The sequence below is a fragment of the Elaeis guineensis genome, chromosome 14 (genome assembly GCF_000442705.2).
Source record: "Elaeis guineensis isolate ETL-2024a chromosome 14, EG11, whole genome shotgun sequence".
Taxonomy (NCBI): Eukaryota; Viridiplantae; Streptophyta; class Magnoliopsida; order Arecales; family Arecaceae; genus Elaeis; species Elaeis guineensis.
The window spans coordinates 18,582,676-18,597,855 of record NC_026006.2 but is presented as its reverse complement, the minus strand read 5'-3'; the positions used below and the strand labels follow the sequence as shown (position 1 = coordinate 18,597,855).

The following is a 15,180-nucleotide window of genomic DNA, read 5'->3' as shown; positions in this document are numbered from 1 at the left end:
ATACCCTACGAAGGAAAAAGGGTTGCCTCAAAAACACTTGGATTTTTAATTACAGGCCCCTTTGGTATTGCTTTTGTTTTCTATTTCAGTTTTCAAATCCATGAAACAACATCAATCTCATACAGATGCTATCTTCCACAACTCTCTATATGGTATTTTGCTAATTTGTGGAGAAATAAACATAGAAACAACAATAATACGAAATAGGTACCAAAAAAAAAATCAAATCCCCGGAGAAGATTCTTAAAGGATAAGAGTTTGGATACCATATGTTGCTGAAATCAATTAAACAGTCATAAATTGTATATAGCTGGCATGACAAGAATTTTTAAGACATGTTATATGAAATGGAAGAAAAAATGAATTGATTTTCCAAGTCGAGGTCAGGCATGTTTCACAAGCTTTTTGGCCCCTTATGCAAGCTATCCACAGAACATAAAGGACCTCAGATGGCTAGATCACTCACTTTCATAGTCATCTTCATCACCAAAGGAGAAGACAGAAGCATCAGCAGCAATTGCCTTGATTACACTTGCACTAGTTGAATCCAAACTGTGGGCTTCTAACATCGAGGAACTCTTATTACTGTTTCCTTCATTTCTCACTCTAGCGTCAGGGGTTTGATTAACCTCTTCATTTTTCAGTGAAACTTGTTTGATGCCCTCTGCTATGTCTGTTGTTTCTTTAACTCAAGCCTTGCTTTTGGATCCTCCAAAAATAGCAGGTCCTCCGCCACCACTGCCTGCTTGGGCATGCCTGCTGGAAGAAGACCCAGTGTCTTTTGCATCACCGTCTGAGAAGATACCATCCTTGTCATTACTTCCCAAGTCCTTATTTGGTTTAGGAGATGGTTTGCTGCTCTCCCGAGGCACTCTCAGTTACCAAGCTCCCACCAGCCCTACTGACATCTGTGCTTAGAGGCTTCGGAGGTAAAGAACCATCATAGTCTATCATCACAATATCAACTTGGAATCCTGGAGAAGGTAGCTTCCTTTGGAAAGTAAAGTTGATTTTTTTATAATTATAACAGGAAGAAATGTAAAAGCTGAAAAGGAAGATGTTGAAACACGAACAAATAAATGGAAGATAATTAGAAGCTTTAGATGTAACTTAATTGGTGGACATGTACTTTTCTAACATAACGTGCAAGGTTCTTAATAGATGCATATAGTATTTATATTACCGTAAATAAGAGTGAAGGTGAAAGAGATAATGAAATTCCTGCAATTTTCCCTCATGGAGAATATGATGGACAAACAAGATTCTTTTCTTTAGGTTTTACATGTGAGTACAAAATGATTGGTATTACATCTTACTTTGATAGCCTACAATCACTGATCATCATTGCTTCCTAGCACAAGATCTGACCTATCATTCTTTCTAACCCAAGGTATGACACATTACCTTGTCAAAGTCATCAAATTTAGTAGTGCTCAAGCTTACCCTGTTTTCTATTATTGTTGTATTCAACCAACTGCAAGGAAGAAATATGACTTGCCGCAGTCAATGTTAGGTTTATTAAAATACTAAAGAGTGAAGAATAACTAATTATGCTCAGTATCAAGGTATATATGACAGTAATTAAGAAGATTTAAGGTAATTATAACTTATAAGCACGTCAATAATGACAAATAAGAGGAAATAAATTGTTTGAATGGTATTACGAGTTCTATAATTTGGCAGTCAAATGAGCTGAGTCAATTATGCCATTTATGAAGCTCAAATGGCACTTTGCAATTATTTGCTTCCCCTTTTATCACCGAATCACCAAAGAGGTCTCATATTTTTCTTCCTAGAATTACTTTACCAACAATGAATATTCGACAGTCATCTAGCACAATATGGATCTAGGATAACCAGAAATTTTACTTGACCCTAGAGATGAAAGGGGTGTTAGTACAATAGTTATACACTGTAAAACTATCTTTTCTTAATAAGGGGGTTTATTCCAGTATAGTTTGGTTTTTAGCATTTTAAACAATTTCAGATTGCATGGTAATATATGTAGAGGAGGACTCCGTAATCATCCTTGGACATGATTGAGTCAAATAACATGTCAGAATCTCTAAGATGACTACTCAATTAGAGGAGGTAATATGTTCTCTTCTCTGTGATGTGACATCGTAGCTATTAGATTTTCCCCTTCTTTTAAAAAAATGAGTTTTGCAACATCCAGTATCTCTCTTAATGGAGGTAGTAAACATAGCAGATACAGAAGCCTTACCCCATAAATCTGGGATCTTTCTCTAATTTAAAGTGCATAAGAGCCAGAGTATAAAATCCCAAACAATTCATGGTAGCAATGGTCGAATTTGTTTGATTCACTACATGGTCATAACAAAAAGTAAAGTCCTTACCAATAGAAATCACCTTGGCGATCATGAAAATGGATTTTGAAGTCACCAGCTAACTCTAACTCTGTTAAACCAGGTTCTCCTGGCAAACCAAAAAGCAGAATTCCCTTCTTTTTGGAACTGAACCAGAAAACTTCTGGCTGGAATTAATTTTGACATTAGACAATAAATAGCACATGGCTCAATGTAATCTAATGAACTGCAGAATACATAAAAGCATTTTGACTTTTAAAATAAAAGGCAGTATTTACTCTTTAAAAAAAAAAATGCTTGCCCTAGAAGACTCAGAAAGGCTTAGTTGTTCTGCTCCACGTGACATGCTTTTATAGTGTCCAAAGAACATAAAAAAGTTATCTGAAATGGTGGACAATGCATTAGACACATGAATTAACGGCTTGCAGGGTGCTGGCCCAATGTATACCTGGATAAATCTATAATGTTCATCAACATGCAAGCCCTTTACATTTCCATGAAATATGCAAGTAAAATCCTAGTGATCTACCATATACTTCAAAGAGTGAGTGATGTAAATATGGAGAGCATGGACCAGTCTATTGGTTGGCATGGCTGATACAGCTCAGTATGTATCATGACACTGCCTTACCAGTTTGTTGCCACGTTAGTCCTTGCTAAGCATGTCAAGCACTAGAAGGGCGTATCATGGAGTGGTACATACCATGCCAATGCTAGGCTATAGCAACATAGGCATGCACTAAATCCATGGTAGAATATATTTCTGTGCTTAGTGGTACCACATTATATGCAGTCTTAGGTAAATAAGAATGTAAGATGAAATAAAGACTTATTGGGTGTTTCAACCAATGCTTTCAGAGTAAAACTGGAGATGAAACTGATATGTATTCAATCTAGATCAACATGACATGACCAACTGGACAGTCGATTTGAAAGGATGCATCATTGATTGCTGAGCAGATTCTCGGTTATGTTGTTTTAGATTTTCCAATTTAGTCTTTAACAATAATAGACTTGATCATTCTGGTTGGTGGAAGAGTTGAAGATCTATTTAATTGGTCCTAATCAATTTGACCCAGCTAATTCATAAACACTGGTTGGTTAAAATGATTCAATCAGTTTAAGGCTTGAGACATCTGGTTCGGCTGGTTCTTGGACCGATTTCAAGAATTGAAATCAGATGACTTAACCCAACAGCACTGTTCAGCCAGATTTCTATAACATCAGTTTGCATGCCGCCAAAATGTTATATAAAGAAAGCTTGATTGGTCTTGAATCTCTACCAGTGAATAATTTGGAATTGTAGTATGGCTAAAGAAGGACCAGATGATGTGAGAAAATGGTGATAAGGGAGAGGATAGAAAACCCATAACACCTAAAGTTGACATATCAAAATTTATATTTGTGACAACGATATCCTCTAGAGTATTGGATTCCACGTAAATAGCTAATACTACCTGCAAATCTGATGCCTGACATGCTGCATTTCTAAAACTTGTTAGTTTATATAAATACTGCCATTTTAGTGGATTTAGAAATTGGACTGCACAGCATAAAGGTTCATCCATTAGTTGGAAGTATAAAATAGTGAATGGAAAGCACAATATACTGTAGAATCGCTAAGATGGAATTGTTCATCATTGCTAGCACATTAATAGAAGAGAATTATTGTCATAAACTCTTCATGGTGCTAGTACAACAGAATGCATAGCAACGCAGGTGAGATAAAATAAAGATATGTTAAAACACTAGATTTTTCCTAATGATGTTAGTAAAAGCTTCATTTAGAATAATCACTCTACATTGAAAAGGTAACACCCCCCTCTAAAACTAGGTGAACGTGCTACATCTTACTCTTAAGAAAGGGTGAAGGGAATTACTAACTATAGTTGAGTTGATAATCTGATCACATTTAATTTAATAAACTTTTCAATCTACTAACACAAGCATTTCAACATAATTTATCATTTCTCAAAATCAAACCAGGATTCCATTCATCTCACTATGCTCTATACAAACCCTTCAACATAATATACATTTAACATTTACTAATTTTCACAGCTCAAGCACATATATAATACATCTCAAAATACCCTCTCACAAGCAAGTATAGACAACTTAAGATGCTAATACTTTAGCTATCCTAGCCAATCTTCTATAAAACTAATGCTAATAAAGATGCTCTCTATACTAAGTATTGGTGCAGAAATCCGCCTGCGCCGGAGAAGCTGGAGTTGAGGAAGCCGCGGTCGCCGCCGGGACCTGCAAGGGAAGTCTAAACCGGAGGTGGGGTTGCTCCGGCAAGACCCTCCGACGCTCAAGTCAGTTCTCTGCCTCAACAAGAATGGAGTGCTCGAACGGAGAGTTTAGCAGAGTTTTGAGATAAGGCGAAAGGGCTTAAGGAATAACGTATCTGAGTCCCCCCTTTTATAGGCGGGGGAGGCAACGGACTGATGGCGACGTTTGTAACCGCCTGGTAGTGGGCCGCCCACGGTCAGGGAAAATGATTGCGAAAGATAATGGAGCAGACACGTGGGCATCACCTCGACTTGCCACGTGGAATCTGTTATGAGGGGTGGAGCAGCGTCCGTCGTCAGGAGAATCGCATGGTATCCGTCGCAGGAGGTGGAGCAGGTTTGTGGCCGTCACTGTGGCTTGCCAGGGGATAGTGGAGCTGTGCGGAGTCCGCCACAGGAAGTGGAGCAGGGCGGCTATGGCTGCTGCGGCTTGTCAGGGAATGATGATACTGCGCGGAGTCCGCCACAGGAGGTGGAGCAGGGTCGTGGCCGCTTTGAGGGCCTGTCAGGGGTCGTGGATCTGTCGATTGAAGCTCGGTAACGGCCGGAGCTCAGTTTCTGTTGAGGTGCGGGTGAGGTCCTCCTGGCGGTAGGGGTCGTGGGCCGAGCCCGGCTCCCGTAGGAGTCCGGGCAGAGCTGCTCTGATGTCGATGGCGGAGCCCGGCTCCCGTAGGAGCCCGGGCGGAGCTGCACTTGCTGATGGCGGTGGAGCCCGGCTCCCATAGGAGCCCGGGCGGAGCTGCACTTGCTGATGGCGGTGGAGCCCGGCTCCCGTAGGAGCCCGGGCGGAGCTGCACTTGCTGATGGCGGTGGAGCCCGGCTCCCGTAGGAGCCCGGGCGGAGCTGCACTTGCTGATGGCGGTGGAGCCCGGCTCCCGTAGGAGCCCGGGCGGAGCTGCACTTGCTGATGGCGGTGGAGCCCGGCTCCCGTAGGAGTCCGGGCGGAGCTGCACTTGCTGATGGCGGTGGAGCCCGGCTCCCGTAGGAGTCCGGGCGGAGCTGCACTTGCTGATGGCGGTGGAGCCCGGCTCCCGTAGGAGCCCGGGCGGAGCTGCACTTGCTGATGGCGGTGGAGCCCGGCTCCCGTAGGAGTCCGGGCGGAGCTGCACTTGCTGATGGCGGTGGAGCCCGGCTCCCGTAGGAGTCCGGGCGGAGCTGCACTTGCTGATGGCGGTGGAGCCCGGCTCCCGTAGGAGCCCGGGCGGAGCTGCACTTGCTGATGGCGGTGGAGCCGGGCTCCCGTAGGAGCCCGGGCGGAGCTGCACTTGCTGATGGCGGTGGAGCCCGGCTCCCGTAGGAGTCCGGGCAGAGCTGCACTTGCCGATGGCGGTTCCGCCGTGGGTTCCGGCTGTGGGTATTTTATACCCAACACCAGTCCCCCTACATCCGAGTTTTGAATTTCAAACGAAGGAAGTACACAAAAGTACAGCCGGAACCGTCCCTTCGAATCCCGCGCCCCGCCGCTCCCAGATATTTTGGCGTTAAATGAGCGCGTGCCGGAGTCTTTTCGAGTTGGGGCGGTACGAGGGGACGCTTCGAATACCCCGCAGGTACGCTGGCCTAGGTATGGCGCAATTATGACCCTGCCAAATGCCAGCCGCCTTCAGCCGTCTGCCACGGGGAGTGGGACACGTGTCGGATGCGGACTGGCCCGGAGGGATTCGAGATCATTATGGCGCCGGATCCCAGGGTCTATTTAAACCCGTCCTCCCCCCTTCAGGTGCCCCACTCCGCTCCTGATTTCTTGCTGGCGTCTGTCATCCCCCCGAGAGTCTGCCCTAGCGAACGCCCTCTCGAGCCGTAGGCGCCTTCCGTTTCTCGCTCCCCAGGCCCCCAGAGCAAGATAGGTTAGTGCCCACCTTCCTCTTCTTACCGCCTAGGGTCCTCTCCTCCTTCCATTTCTTTTGTGTCTTCTCCTGAGTTGACCTCCGACGTCTCCCTCCCTTCTCGGCTTGCTTTTCTAGGGTCCTTTTGGTTCTCCCCCAAAGAAAATGTCTTCCGATTCTTCTGCCCCCGTAAGTTCTGGGAGTTCTTCTGCTTCCAACCCTCAGGCCCCCGTCTCTGCGGACGAACCCGCGTTCGGGGCAGGGTCTCGCCCGGTTTTCGCACCGGGCGCCATTCCTTGTTCGTCGACTCCGGACGAACTTCTTCTGATAAGGGCTCGGTATGGGATCCCTTCAGAGTACGACCTGGAGCTTCCTGGCCCCTCTGACCGGGCCAGCGCTCTCCCTCCTGGTCGCTTTTGTTTGTACCAGGAGGCATTCCATGCTGGACTCCGGCTTCCGCTTCCTGCTTTTGTTGCCGCCTTCTTTCGTTTCTTAGACATTTCTCTCGCCTCTGTCGCCCCGAATTCCTTTAGATTTTTGATAGGGTTTCTCTCCCTCTGTCATATAGCCGAGGTCCAGCCTTCCCTCTCCCTGTTCAGACATTTCTACACCTTCAAGCGCCATCCTTCAGCGAAGGACTGGTGGTACTTCTCCCCCCAGTTCAGTAAGAAGGGGTTGCTGAAGGGCGCCCCTTCTTCGATTCACAACTGGAAGGAGAAATTTCTCTTCATTTACTGTCCGACCCTGGAACTGGGCCTGCCCCCTTGGGGGTCTCTGAGGGATTCCGTCCGCCGGGCTCCCAGCCTGGGAGAGGACGACCTTCAGGCCGCCCAGAAGCTCCTGAGTTACCCCGCTCCTTCCCTTCCAAACCTACTGAGGGAGCAGCTTCTCTTCAACATCGGCCTGAGCCCTCAGGATCCAGCAAGTACACGTCTTTCCTTTTCTTGTCTTCTTCTTCCCTCTCTTTCTTTCTCTCCCCTTTTTCCTCTTTTTTCTTTCTTCTTCTTTTCTTCTTCTTCTTCTTTTTTTCTCTTTTTTTTTTTTTTTTTTGGACTGATTGGTGCCGCTTTTTCCTTCTTCTTTTCTTCTCCTCTTTTTTTTTTTTTTTTTTTTTTTTTAACAATGGACGCCGAAGCCACACGGATGCTCGCCAAGGCCATGAGAGCCCATAAAAGGAAGGGCGCGGCGACTTCTGGCTCGGCGAAGAGGGCCAGGGTGGAGGAGACGAGCTTGGCCGTGCCCGTCCAGGCTACTCCGGCAATCGATATTCCTTCGGATGCCGAGCCAGCGGCCCCCCGGGCTCCCCCAAGGAGCCCGCCGATCGAGGTCCCCATTCCGGAGGTCCGCCCCGCGGAGGCGCCCGCCGCGGGGAGGAGGAGAAAATCGGTGGCCCGTAGGCCGAGCAGCCACCGAGCCGCCGCAGACGAGTCCGTCTGCTCCGAGGGGGGATCGGAGAACCCCTTCAACGACAAGGCTCTGATCCGTCGGCTGCTCGATGGTTGTATTCTGCCCGATGTCGTGGAGAGGATCGACCGTGCTGATCCCGAGCAGCAGGCCTGGGACACCTTGGGGTCCTTCCTTGAGGTAAGCGGATTTTTATTTGCTCAGTTGCTCGGTCTTTGTTGTAATTCTCCATCTGTCCTTGCAGATCGGGCACCAGCTCTTCGCCTATGTCGAGGCGTCGGGCCGCACGAGAAGGGATCTTCTTCGGGCGGAGGAGCGCTGCCAAGACGAGGTTGCTCGTCTTCAAGCGAAGACGGCCGAGGTGGCCGCCCTCCGGGAGGCCCTGGAGAGAGAGAGACAAGACCGGGAAGAGGAAAGACGAGTCCGGGAGGAGGAGAGGCGAAGCCTGGAGGAGTCGGCAAGGAAGGCGGAGGCCGAGGTCGCCCATCTGGCCGAGCAAACTCCGGTTCTGGTTTCGGAGGCCAGGACCCTTGCGGTGGAGGAGTTCAAGACCTCCGCGGAGATGAGGGAGCTGAACGTCCAGTTCGGCCTGGAGGCGTTCACCAAGGGGTTCGAGCTCTGCCGAGAGAGGGTGGCCAGCAGATACCCCGACCTTGAACTCGGCTTTCTGGAGGAGTCTGACGACGAGGCTGCCCCTTCGTCCGCCGCTGCCGCAGTCGCACCCCCCGCGCCGGGCTCTCCACCCCCTGCCCCCGAGGTCTGAGACCTCCGACCTTTTATCTTTCTTTTGTCGCCATATTTCCTTTCCGCTTGTCTTCAAAATTAATCAATAAAGTCGAACTTCTTATTGTGGATGGCCTTTCCTTCCCCCTGCTTCTTCTTTTCTGCCTTTCTTCTGGTAACGAGTTGGTCTCTGACGTTTGCATCCTCCGATGGCAGTGTCCCGTCGAAGCACTTCCCTTGCCCCTGGGGGTCCCGCTAAAGTCAACTATCCAACGGCTAAAAAAGGAGGTCCTCCACCTGACGAAGAAGTTGAAAAAGTCGGAGGGCGAGCTCCGCCAGGCGAAAAAATGCTATTCCGAGGCTGCCGCTGAGGCCGCCCACTTCAGGAGTCTCCAAGTGAAGGCAATCATGGACTACAGTCGGAGGAAGGCGAACTTCGCGAAGGAGCTCGAAGAATGCACGAAGAGCGCCAGCGACCGAACTTGGGCTCAAGAAGCCAGGATCAGCGCCCTTAAGGTGGAGCTGTCAGCTGCAAAGAGGAGGATCGGCCAACTGGAGGGGAACTCATCCCGGCTCACAGCGCGGGATGAGCAGATATGGTCACAAAAAGTTTCCGACCTCCAGAGGCAGCTTCAAGATGCTGAGGTGAGCCACGACGTGCAGCGGGCCAGCTGGCACCGGCAGGTAGAAGAGTACAAGGGGAGATTCCGTCGATCGGCGGACGAGGTGATTCGTCTCCAGGGGCAGTTGGTTACTAGGGCGCGGCTTGCTAACGCCCAAGATAACGAAGAGTTCCAAGCCCTGAGAGGCACTGTCGAAGGGATTTCTGTCTCCCTTGGGGAGAAGACAGCCGAACTTCAACAAGTAAAAATCCAACTGGGACTCGAGCGGAAGGCCGTCGCGGACGCAGAGGCGGAGTCTGAAGTTTTGCGGAAGTGGCATCGGGAAGCGGAGGCTGAGAGCCGGCGACTTCGTCAGGCGCTCCAGGATATGCTGCAAAAGAAGGAAGAACTAGAGGAAACAGTGGAGAGCCTGAGGCAGTCCTGGTCGAGGGATGGAGGTGATCACCCTAGGTTAGGGGGAGCAGGACCTCCTTAGAGTTCTTTTGTAGTCACCCCCCTTTTTGTAGCTGCCTCCTTTTCTTTTCTTATCGTTTTGTCCCTCTTTCTCTGGCCGTCCTGGCCCTGTAGTACATATATCGGAAATGAGGAAAAAGCATTTTGTGTTACCTTGTCCGCGCGTAGTGCCAATATTGTCGTTCGTTGATCCTTTCTCGTCGTTTGGCCTGTTTGGCTTAGAGGTCATCGTGGGAAGGGACTCTTCCCTTCCATCCGATCTCATCATGTGGCCAAGCCTCGCCACCATTCTTAACCCTTGCTGGCAAAGTAGCGGATGGAGCCCGGCTTTCTTGGCAGCGGAGCCTGGCTCCCGTAGGAGCCCGGGCGAAGCTTTCCTGGCGGCGGAACCCGGCTCCCGTAGGAGTCCGGGCGAAGCTTCCCTTGGCGGCGGAACCCGGCTCCCGTAGGAGTCCGGGCGAAGCTTCCCTGGGCGGTGAAACCCGACTCCCGTAGGAGTCCGGGTGAAGTTTACCTGGGCGGTGAAACCCGGCTCTCGTAGGAGTCCGGGTGAAGTTTACCTTGGCGGCGGAACCCGACTCCCGTAGGAGTCCGGGCGAAGCTTTCCTTGGCGGCGGAACCCGGCTCCCGTAGGAGTCCGGGCGAAGCTTCCCTTGGCGGCGGAACCCGGCTCCCGTAGGAGTCCGGGCGAAGCCTCCCTGGGCGGTGAGACCCGGCTCCCGTAGGAGTCCGGGTGAAGTTTACCTGGGCGGCGGAACCCGGCTCCCGTGGGAGTCCGGGTGAAGTTTACCTGGGCGGTGAAACCCGGCTCCCGTAGGAGTCCGGGTGAAGTTTACCTTGGCGGCGGAACCCGGCTCCCGTAGGAGTCCGGGTCTTCCATTTTGCTTGAGCCGGCGCGAGGTTCTCGTTATCAGCCTGGCTTGTGGGGGCGCGTTAGGACGCTGCAAGGCCTCTCCCCCCTCCGGTCTAAAAGAACCGGGCCTTCAATTTTGCTCATGTCAGGACGAGGTCCTCCTCCTGTTCCTGACATGGCCGTGGGGGCACATTAGGGCGTTGCAAGGCCTCTCCCCCCATCCGGTCTAAAAGAATCGGGCCTTTGACTTTGCTCAAGTTAGGGCGAGGTTTTCCTCCTGTCCCTAACAGGACTGTGGGGGCACATTAGGGTGTTGTAAGGCCTCTCCCCCCATCCGATCTAAAAGAACCGGGCCTTTGACTTTGCTCAAGTTAGGGCGAGGTTTTCCTCCTGTCCCTAACAGGGCTGTGGGGGCACATTAGGGCGTTGTAAGGCCTCTCCCCCCATCCGGTCTAAAAGAACCGGGCCTTTGACTTTGCTCAAGTTAGGGCGAGGTTTTCCTCCTGTCCCTAACAGAGCTGTGGGGGCACATTAGGGCGTTGTAAGGCCTCTCCCCCCATCCGGTCTAAAAGAACCGGGCCTTTGACCTTGCGCATGTCAGGACGAGGTTCTCCTCCTGTTCCTGACATGGCCGTGCTTTTGGAGAAATCATATCCGGTCATAATACATCCATGCTAGGTGGGAGGAGCATGTTAGCTAAAAAGAAAGGTAGATTCAAAGCGAAATAGTAAGCGATACATTTACAGTATTCCCGCTCCTTCTTGAGGCCCTCTGGCGACGGAGTCGATGGTCCCGATAGGAGGCCGGTCCCCGGGCTGCTCCTCCCTTTTCTGCAGTTCGGGTGGTGGGAGGGCTCTTGGCCGGTCTCCTCTACCCTCAGGCCGGCGGCAGATGAATTTGTCGAGCCGACCTCGTCGGATGAGCTCCTCGATCTCGTCCTGGAGCTGGATGCACTCTTCGGTGTCGTGGCCGTGATCGCGGTGGTAGAGGCAGAACTTGTTGGGGTTGCATTTCCCGGGGTGCGTGCGCATCCTCTCCGGCCTTGGGAGCAGCTCCCTGACCTCCATCAGTACCTGGGCCTTTGAGGCGTTGAGAGGGGCGTAGCTGCAGAATTTTTCTGGCGGGGAACCCCGCCGAAACCTGTTGTCCGGGCTCCTCTGCCTGCGTGCCCGGGGGGGAGTATGGGCGCGCTTATGTCCAGGAGGGGACCGAGAGCGAGGCCGGGCTTCCTTTAGCCTCTTCTCAACTGCGGGCTTACTAGAATCTCCCGCCTGGCGCTCCCTCGCCGTCTCTTCATCTTTCATCTTAAAGGCCTCTTCCGCTCGGGCGTATCCTTCAGCCCGAGCCAGTAGATCAGCAAAATCCCTAGGGTACTTTTTCTCCAGGGAGTACAAGAGATCATTCTTCTGAAGGCCACCTTTCAGGGCGGCCATGGCAACCGACTGGTCCAGGTTCCGGACCTCCAACGCCGCGATGTTGAAGCGGTTGATGTAGGCCCGTATGGACTCCCCTTCCCTCTGCTTGATGTTGATGAGGGACTCCGAACCTTTTCGGAGACGTCGGCTGCTGACAAAATGGGCCACGAATTGGTGGCTCATTTGGTCGAAGGAGAATATGGTGCCCGGCTTCAGGGCCGAGTACCAGTTCCTTGCCGCTCCCTTCAAAGTAGACGGGAAAGCCCGGCACAAGATGGCGTCGGGAGCACCATGAAGCAGCATCATCGTTCGGAAGGCCTCCAGATGGTCCATCGGATCCGACGTCCCGTCGTAGCTTTCAAACTGGGGGAGCTTGAAATTCGACGGGATCGATTCCTGCATAATCATTTGGGAGAAGGGAGGGTCAGTGCAGATATCCTCACCGTAAGCGGGAGGCGCATGGCGGAGTTCTTCGATCCGTCGGTTCATCTCCTGGAGCCTCCGGTCCAGGAAGTCCTCTCGACTCTGAGTCTCGAGGGTCCTTTGGCAGAACGGGGGCAGGGATCTCCCAGGGGTGGAGTCGTGGTCCGATTGAGGGCTCTCCACCCTTGGATTCGCCTTCCCGGGAAGGACGGGGCGGCTGGCCCAGGTGGCCCGCCCCACCGCCGGGTTCTGGCATTCTGGAGATGCCCCTTCCGGATGCGCTGACGCCTGCGGAGGCTGCTGCTGCATTGCCTGTACGGCCTCGACGAGGCCCTTGACCTGCTGCGCCAGCAAGTCAAACTGCTCCGCACCGACCGCCGTCGCCGGAGGGGGAGGAGGAGCTGACTGAGAGACGGGAGGGGAGGCCGGAGCCTGAGACCTGGCCGCGGAGGCCGTGGACCGCCGGGTGGACGCCCTGCGCGGAGGCATCGGGTGTCGATCTCGCGGGGGAGGATTAGGAGTAGATGACGGAGAGATGGCCGGAGATGGCTCCGTCGAGCGCTCCTTCAAGAACAAGGGTGCTGCGAAGACACACCCCTTCCTCTAGCGCCAATCCTGTTGGTGCAGAAATCCGCCTGCGCCGGAGAAGCTGGAGTTGAGGAAGCCGCGGTCGCCGCCGGGACCTGCAAGGGAAGTCTAAACCGGAGGTGGGGTTGCTCCGGCAAGACCCTCCGTTGCTCAAGTCAGTTCTCTGCCTCAACAAGAATGGAGTGCTCGAACGGAGAGTTTAGCAGAGTTTTGAGATAAGGGGTGGAGCAGCGTCCGTCGTCAGGAGAATCGCATGGTATCCGTCGTAGGAGGTGGAGCAGGTTTGTGGCCGTCACTGTGGCTTGCCAGGGGATAGTGGAGCTGTGCGGAGTCCGCCACAGGAAGTGGAGCAGGGCGGCTATGGCTGCTGCGGCTTGTCAGGGAATGATGATACTGCGCGGAGTCCGCCACAGGAGGTGGAGCAGGGTCGTGGCCGCTTTGAGGGCCTGTCAGGGGTCGTGGATCTGTCGATTGAAGCTCGGTAACGGCCGGAGCTCAGTTTCTGTTGAGGTGCGGGAGAGGTCCTCCTGGCGGTAGGGGTCGTGGGCCGAGCCCGGCTCCCGTAGGAGTCCGGGTGGAGCTGCTCTGATGTCGATGGCGGAGTCCGGCTCCCGTAGGAGCCCGGGCGGAGCTGCACTTGCTGATGGCGGTGGAGCCCGGCTCCCGTAGGAGCCCGGGCGGAGCTGCACTTGCCGATGGCGGTGGAGCCCGGCTCCCGTAGGAGCCCGGGCGGAGCTGCAGTGGAGCCCGTCTCCCGTAGGAGCCCGGGCGGAGCTGCACTTGCTGATGGCGGTGGAGCCCGGCTCCCGTAGGAGCCCGGGCGGAGCTGCACTTGCTGATGGCGGTGGAGCCCGGCTCCCGTAGGAGTCCGGGCGGAGCTGCACTTGCTGATGGCGGTGGAGCCCGGCTTACGTAGGAGTCCGAGCGGAGCTGCACTTGCTGATGGCGGTGGAGCCCGGCTCCCGTAGGAGTCCGGGCGGAGCTGCACTTGCTGATGGCGGTGGAGCCCGGCTCCCGTAGGAGCCCGGGCGGAGCTGCACTTGCTGATGGCGGTGGAGCCCGGCTCCGGTAGGAGTCCGGGCGGAGCTGCACTTGCTGATGGCGGTGGAGCCCGGCTCCCGTAGGAGTCCGGGCGGAGCTGCACTTGCTGATGGCGGTGGAGCCCGGCTCCCGTAGGAGCCCGGGCGGAGCTGCACTTGCTCATGGCGGTGGAGCCCGGCTCCCGTAGGAGTCCGGGCGGAGCTGCACTTGCCGATGGCGGTTTCGCCGTGGGTTCCGGCTGTGGGTATTTTATACCCAACACTAAGCTATGGTATTTCAATCTATCAAGAAAAGGAAAAGAAAAATATAATAAGACTAAAGTCCCAGTGAGTGAATAAACCATCTAATAATGAAAAATCAGGAAAGCTTAGTTTAAATATTTAACATAATATTTAGAGCTAAAGCTGCTGACATACTTTCGAAAATTCTGATATGCTACATACTTTCAAAATTCTGATATGCCATTCAAGAATGAAACTATGTAATGAATTATGCTGCTGCTGGCTACCATCGACTATCCCACAGTGCACCACTACCATGGTAGTCGATACGGAGCATATGATACACTAGATCCTATTGGACATAATTGTTCGTAAGAAGGTACCGACTAGACTACCGTTGACTATCACACAGAATACTCCTACCATGGTAGTCGATACGGAGCATCTGATACTATTGGACCCCCATGGGCATACTATTTTGCAAGGAGGTGCCGGCTGTTTTTGTGCTGTATGAAATGCTAATGCTGATGCTTATACTGGATGCTAATGTCAATATGCTGGAAAACTGAATTACATATGCTGAAAAGCTGGCTCAAAAGTATTTCCAAATCAAAACAATCATCTGTCCAAACTGGATATACATACATATCTATATATTCTTGAATAGCTTTTCAATATAATTTATTTCCTATTTCTATTTTTACATATACATAAGTTAAGCTAAAAAATAATGAAAATTAAACTTACTCTTTAATTAATTACTTTCATAACAAATATCATAAGGAAAATATCACAATTAGATAGAAAACCTACTCACCTTAAAGGGTTGCTTTCTCACTCTAGTGCTTAACTCATCCAAAGCACTCCTCAAGAGCTCTCTTCCTTTCCTATACAGTTGATACGTGCTGATTAATATGATGTTAGCATGATGCAAAAATAAGAGAACACATACCTTGCTTTTTTATGCTTAACCTTTAGCTCTTTTA

General features: G+C 51.6%; 1 pseudogene; it reads right to left on the bottom strand.

Moving 5' to 3' along the window:
* Nucleotides 1–366: 366 nt before the first annotated feature.
* On the bottom strand, nt 367–954 carry LOC140853688 (phosphatidylinositol 3,4,5-trisphosphate 3-phosphatase and protein-tyrosine-phosphatase PTEN2A-like; annotated as a pseudogene).
* Nucleotides 955–15,180: the final 14,226 nt, after the last annotated feature.